The sequence below is a fragment of the Bubalus bubalis genome, chromosome 4, assembly GCF_019923935.1.
Source record: "Bubalus bubalis isolate 160015118507 breed Murrah chromosome 4, NDDB_SH_1, whole genome shotgun sequence".
Classification (NCBI taxonomy): domain Eukaryota; kingdom Metazoa; phylum Chordata; class Mammalia; order Artiodactyla; family Bovidae; genus Bubalus; species Bubalus bubalis.
The window spans coordinates 122,403,803-122,410,422 of NC_059160.1; the positions used below are offsets into that span (position 1 = coordinate 122,403,803).

Consider the following 6,620-nt stretch of genomic DNA (forward strand, 5'->3'; position numbering starts at 1 on the left):
CGGGGACCCTCCAGGCCCGCCCCCGCTCGGAGGCCGCCGCCCCCCTCCGCCACCTCCCCCCCACCAAGGGCTTCGCTGCTCAGGGCCGCGTGGCCCCGGGGGCCCGCTGGGGCCCGCGGTCCTCTGAGCCTCCTGCGGGCCTGTGCGCAGCCCAGCCGTGGCCCTGAGCGCCCATCCTGCCCGGCACCTGCCCGGTGCCCAAAGCCCCCGGGATCCACCAGCGCGGTGAACCAGAGCTCGTCAGCCCCGCCCCTTCGCCCTACCGAGGCCCCCCTTGCCCCCACGCCGCCCTCCAAGCACAGCACCTTCCTGAGGGAGCGGACGAGCGACATGCAGGCACACGGACAGACACACAGACACTCGCAGGCACCCACGCCACGTGAGACAGCCGGCCGGCGCAAGCGCGGCAGCCAGGGCCACAGCCATAGCACCCGTGGGAGGCCGGGGGTCAGGAGAGACAGAGACAGAAAGAGATGAAGGTTCAGAGACACACTCCCAAGGCGGCGCGAGGCAGATGCAGACAGACAGACAGACAGACACGAGCGCGCAGGCACACACGGGGAGGGAGAGACAGAGACAGGGAGACACAGAGCGACTGACAGAGAGCCGGAGAACGGGAGAAGGAAGGACAGGGGACAGGGGATGGCATCCGCTCCGAGATCGACACACTGGCACAGACCGTGGCACACCTCAGAGAGAGGCCGTGCGGAAGAAGCAGCTTCCCTAAGGGAGGGGGCGTCAGCCGTGGGCCGGCGGGCCCCGGCTGGGCGCAGTGCCCTGGGGCTGGCAATCACCCGTGGGGACCCCAAGACTTCCTCGCATCCGAGGTCTCAAAGGTCCCCTTCGGCTTGGCCACCTAAGGCGAGACCCAGCCCCCGCCCCCAGGCCAGAGGCTGAGCGCGTGAGAGCGTGTGTGTGAGTGTGTCGGTGGGCGACGGTGGGGGTCTGGTCGACTGGGGGCCGGGGGGAACCCAGAATGGAGGGGGCAGGGTGTGGCGGCCGGGGCTTTGGAAGTCTGTGTGGTCCTCTTGCTGTCTGTCTCTCTCTCCCTCTTTCTCCGTCTCCCTTACCTGTGGTCTCCGGCTCTTGACCTTTCTCGGGGGCGGGTGTGTGTGTGTGTGTGTGTGTGTGTGTGTGTGTGTGAGAGTGTTGTGTGTGTGTGTGAGTGAGTGCTGTGGTTGTGTGAGTGTGTTGTGCGCACGCCTGCAGGAGACCCAGAGGCTGCCTGCGAGGATGCGTCTGGTGGTGGGGCTGGGGCCGGGGCTGGGGCCGGGGCCCCGCCCGGAAGTGCCTGAGGCCTGCCAAGGGAGCCCCAGACAGAGAGCACCCCCTCCACCCCCCGCCCTCGCCGGTCCTCTGGTTTCCTGGAAGCCGAATGCGGAGGGGCTCGCGGGCCGCGCGGAGGCAACCCAGGTCTGCAGCGGGAGTCGGGGCCCCGGCCACCCACCCCGCGAGGGGCTGGAAGGCAGGCGACCGCTCTGAGCGCGGTGGGGTGCGAGGGGCCAGCGGCAGGTGGGGCTTGCGGGGGTGGGGGGCGGGCGCTAAAGGAGAGGGGAGGCCAAAAAAAAAAAAAAAAGCCTACAGCACCCGGTATTCCCAGGCGGTCTCCCATCCAAGTACTAACCAGGCCCGACCCTGCTTAGCTTCCGAGATCAGACGAGATCGGGCGCGTTCAGGGTGGTATGGCCGTAGACGGGGGCGGCTGCCGCCGGGCGCCCTAAGAGCCCTGCGCTGCGCCTGCCTTTCCCTCTGACCTGCCGCTCGGGCCAGCCGGCCGCAGCTCTCCACGGAGCGCGCGCTGCACTTGAGCTGCACGACCCGCGACCGGACTCCCCGCGGCCGTGTGGCCGGCCGACGCCGCTCCGCGCCCCGCACACCGCCCCCCCCCCGGCCAGCACCCGCCCGGCCCGGCCCGGCCCGGGGGACCACAGGGCTTCCGGGACCCGGGACCCTGGACCCGGAGCAGCCGGCCCGGCATGCCTGCGGCGGGTCGGGCGTGGGCTGGGCTGGGCTGGGCTGGGGTGGCGTGAGGGGCGCGGAGGTCTGGGCGCTCTCCCACCCTGGGACCCTCCAGGCCCGCCCCCGCTCGGAGGCCGCCGCCCCCCTCCGCCAGCTCCCCCCCACCAAGGGCTTCGCTGCTCAGGGCCGCGTGGCCCCGGGGGCCCGCTGGGGCCCGCGGTCCTCTGAGCCTCCTGCGGGCCTGTGCGCAGCCCAGCCGTGGCCCTGAGCGCCCATCCTGCCCGGCACCTGCCCGGTGCCCAAAGCCCCCGGGATCCACCAGCGCGGTGAACCAGAGCTCGTCAGCCCCGCCCCTTCGCCCTACCGAGGCCCCCCTTGCCCCCACGCCGCCCTCCAAGCACAGCACCTTCCTGAGGGAGCGGACGAGCGACATGCAGGCACACGGACAGACACACAGACACTCGCAGGCACCCACGCCACGTGAGACAGCCGGCCGGCGCAAGCGCGGCAGCCAGGGCCACAGCCATAGCACCCGTGGGAGGCCGGGGGTCAGGAGAGACAGAGACAGAAAGAGATGAAGGTTCAGAGACACACTCCCAAGGCGGCGCGAGGCAGATGCAGACAGACAGACAGACAGACACGAGCGCGCAGGCACACACGGGGAGGGAGAGACAGAGACAGGGAGACACAGAGCGACTGACAGAGAGCCGGAGAACGGGAGAAGGAAGGACAGGGGACAGGGGATGGCATCCGCTCCGAGATCGACACACTGGCACAGACCGTGGCACACCTCAGAGAGAGGCCGTGCGGAAGAAGCAGCTTCCCTAAGGGAGGGGGCGTCAGCCGTGGGCCGGCGGGCCCCGGCTGGGCGCAGTGCCCTGGGGCTGGCAATCACCCGTGGGGACCCCAAGACTTCCTCGCATCCGAGGTCTCAAAGGTCCCCTTCGGCTTGGCCACCTAAGGCGAGACCCAGCCCCCGCCCCCAGGCCAGAGGCTGAGCGCGTGAGAGCGTGTGTGTGAGTGTGTCGGTGGGCGACGGTGGGGGTCTGGTCGACTGGGGGCCGGGGGGAACCCAGAATGGAGGGGGCAGGGTGTGGCGGCCGGGGCTTTGGAAGTCTGTGTGGTCCTCTTGCTGTCTGTCTCTCTCTCCCTCTTTCTCCGTCTCCCTTACCTGTGGTCTCCGGCTCTTGACCTTTCTCGGGGGCGGGTGTGTGTGTGTGTGTGTGTGTGTGTGTGTGTGTGAGAGTGTTGTGTGTGTGTGTGAGTGAGTGCTGTGGTTGTGTGAGTGTGTTGTGCGCACGCCTGCAGGAGACCCAGAGGCTGCCTGCGAGGATGCGTCTGGTGGTGGGGCTGGGGCCGGGGCTGGGGCCGGGGCCCCGCCCGGAAGTGCCTGAGGCCTGCCAAGGGAGCCCCAGACAGAGAGCACCCCCTCCACCCCCCGCCCTCGCCGGTCCTCTGGTTTCCTGGAAGCCGAATGCGGAGGGGCTCGCGGGCCGCGCGGAGGCAACCCAGGTCTGCAGCGGGAGTCGGGGCCCCGGCCACCCACCCCGCGAGGGGCTGGAAGGCAGGCGACCGCTCTGAGCGCGGTGGGGTGCGAGGGGCCAGCGGCAGGTGGGGCTTGCGGGGGTGGGGGGCGGGCGCTAAAGGAGAGGGGAGGCCAAAAAAAAAAAAAAAAGCCTACAGCACCCGGTATTCCCAGGCGGTCTCCCATCCAAGTACTAACCAGGCCCGACCCTGCTTAGCTTCCGAGATCAGACGAGATCGGGCGCGTTCAGGGTGGTATGGCCGTAGACGGGGGCGGCTGCCGCCGGGCGCCCTAAGAGCCCTGCGCTGCGCCTGCCTTTCCCTCTGACCTGCCGCTCGGGCCAGCCGGCCGCAGCTCTCCACGGAGCGCGCGCTGCACTTGAGCTGCACGACCCGCGACCGGACTCCCCGCGGCCGTGTGGCCGGCCGACGCCGCTCCGCGCCCCGCACACCGCCCCCCCCCCGGCCAGCACCCGCCCGGCCCGGCCCGGCCCGGGGGACCACAGGGCTTCCGGGACCCGGGACCCTGGACCCGGAGCAGCCGGCCCGGCATGCCTGCGGCGGGTCGGGCGTGGGCTGGGCTGGGCTGGGCTGGGGTGGCGTGAGGGGCGCGGAGGTCTGGGCGCTCTCCCACCCTGGGACCCTCCAGGCCCGCCCCCGCTCGGAGGCCGCCGCCCCCCTCCGCCACCTCCCCCCCACCAAGGGCTTCGCTGCTCAGGGCCGCGTGGCCCCGGGGGCCCGCTGGGGCCCGCGGTCCTCTGAGCCTCCTGCGGGCCTGTGCGCAGCCCAGCCGTGGCCCTGAGCGCCCATCCTGCCCGGCACCTGCCCGGTGCCCAAAGCCCCCGGGATCCACCAGCGCGGTGAACCAGAGCTCGTCAGCCCCGCCCCTTCGCCCTACCGAGGCCCCCCTTGCCCCCACGCCGCCCTCCAAGCACAGCACCTTCCTGAGGGAGCGGACGAGCGACATGCAGGCACACGGACAGACACACAGACACTCGCAGGCACCCACGCCACGTGAGACAGCCGGCCGGCGCAAGCGCGGCAGCCAGGGCCACAGCCATAGCACCCGTGGGAGGCCGGGGGTCAGGAGAGACAGAGACAGAAAGAGATGAAGGTTCAGAGACACACTCCCAAGGCGGCGCGAGGCAGATGCAGACAGACAGACAGACAGACACGAGCGCGCAGGCACACACGGGGAGGGAGAGACAGAGACAGGGAGACACAGAGCGACTGACAGAGAGCCGGAGAACGGGAGAAGGAAGGACAGGGGACAGGGGATGGCATCCGCTCCGAGATCGACACACTGGCACAGACCGTGGCACACCTCAGAGAGAGGCCGTGCGGAAGAAGCAGCTTCCCTAAGGGAGGGGGCGTCAGCCGTGGGCCGGCGGGCCCCGGCTGGGCGCAGTGCCCTGGGGCTGGCAATCACCCGTGGGGACCCCAAGACTTCCTCGCATCCGAGGTCTCAAAGGTCCCCTTCGGCTTGGCCACCTAAGGCGAGACCCAGCCCCCGCCCCCAGGCCAGAGGCTGAGCGCGTGAGAGCGTGTGTGTGAGTGTGTCGGTGGGCGACGGTGGGGGTCTGGTCGACTGGGGGCCGGGGGGAACCCAGAATGGAGGGGGCAGGGTGTGGCGGCCGGGGCTTTGGAAGTCTGTGTGGTCCTCTTGCTGTCTGTCTCTCTCTCCCTCTTTCTCCGTCTCCCTTACCTGTGGTCTCCGGCTCTTGACCTTTCTCGGGGCGGGTGTGTGTGTGTGTGTGTGTGTGTGTGTGTGTGTGTGAGAGTGTTGTGTGTGTGTGTGAGTGAGTGCTGTGGTTGTGTGAGTGTGTTGTGCGCACGCCTGCAGGAGACCCAGAGGCTGCCTGCGAGGATGCGTCTGGTGGTGGGGCTGGGGCCGGGGCTGGGGCCGGGGCCCCGCCCGGAAGTGCCTGAGGCCTGCCAAGGGAGCCCCAGACAGAGAGCACCCCCTCCACCCCCCGCCCTCGCCGGTCCTCTGGTTTCCTGGAAGCCGAATGCGGAGGGGCTCGCGGGCCGCGCGGAGGCAACCCAGGTCTGCAGCGGGAGTCGGGGCCCCGGCCACCCACCCCGCGAGGGGCTGGAAGGCAGGCGACCGCTCTGAGCGCGGTGGGGTGCGAGGGGCCAGCGGCAGGTGGGGCTTGCGGGGGTGGGGGGCGGGCGCTAAAGGAGAGGGGAGGCCAAAAAAAAAAAAAAAGCCTACAGCACCCGGTATTCCCAGGCGGTCTCCCATCCAAGTACTAACCAGGCCCGACCCTGCTTAGCTTCCGAGATCAGACGAGATCGGGCGCGTTCAGGGTGGTATGGCCGTAGACGGGGGCGGCTGCCGCCGGGCGCCCTAAGAGCCCTGCGCTGCGCCTGCCTTTCCCTCTGACCTGCCGCTCGGGCCAGCCGGCCGCAGCTCTCCACGGAGCGCGCGCTGCACTTGAGCTGCACGACCCGCGACCGGACTCCCCGCGGCCGTGTGGCCGGCCGACGCCGCTCCGCGCCCCGCACACCGCCCCCCCCCCCGGCCAGCACCCGCCCGGCCCGGCCCGGCCCGGGGGACCACAGGGCTTCCGGGACCCGGGACCCTGGACCCGGAGCAGCCGGCCCGGCATGCCTGCGGCGGGTCGGGCGTGGGCTGGGCTGGGCTGGGCTGGGGTGGCGTGAGGGGCGCGGAGGTCTGGGCGCTCTCCCACCCTGGGACCCTCCAGGCCCGCCCCCGCTCGGAGGCCGCCGCCCCCCTCCGCCAGCTCCCCCCCACCAAGGGCTTCGCTGCTCAGGGCCGCGTGGCCCCGGGGGCCCGCTGGGGCCCGCGGTCCTCTGAGCCTCCTGCGGGCCTGTGCGCAGCCCAGCCGTGGCCCTGAGCGCCCATCCTGCCCGGCACCTGCCCGGTGCCCAAAGCCCCCGGGATCCACCAGCGCGGTGAACCAGAGCTCGTCAGCCCCGCCCCTTCGCCCTACCGAGGCCCCCCTTGCCCCCACGCCGCCCTCCAAGCACAGCACCTTCCTGAGGGAGCGGACGAGCGACATGCAGGCACACGGACAGACACACAGACACTCGCAGGCACCCACGCCACGTGAGACAGCCGGCCGGCGCAAGCGCGGCAGCCAGGGCCACAGCCATAGCACCCGTGGGAGGCC

General features: G+C 71.1%; 3 non-coding genes across 3 annotated transcripts; all 3 read right to left on the reverse strand.

The window, feature by feature from the left end:
- Positions 1–1,575: 1,575 nt before the first annotated feature.
- LOC123333488 lies at positions 1,576–1,694 on the reverse strand. Its single transcript, XR_006550922.1, has one exon. It is a non-coding gene; the product is annotated as a 5S ribosomal RNA (ribosomal RNA).
- A 1,939-nt stretch (positions 1,695–3,633) lies between these two features.
- LOC123333490 lies at positions 3,634–3,752 on the reverse strand. The gene has a single exon (XR_006550924.1). It is a non-coding gene; the product is annotated as a 5S ribosomal RNA (ribosomal RNA).
- Positions 3,753–5,691: 1,939 nt separating this feature from the next.
- On the reverse strand, positions 5,692–5,810 carry LOC112584746. Its single transcript, XR_003109154.1, has one exon. It is a non-coding gene; the product is annotated as a 5S ribosomal RNA (ribosomal RNA).
- Between the last annotated feature and the right edge of the window lie 810 nt (positions 5,811–6,620).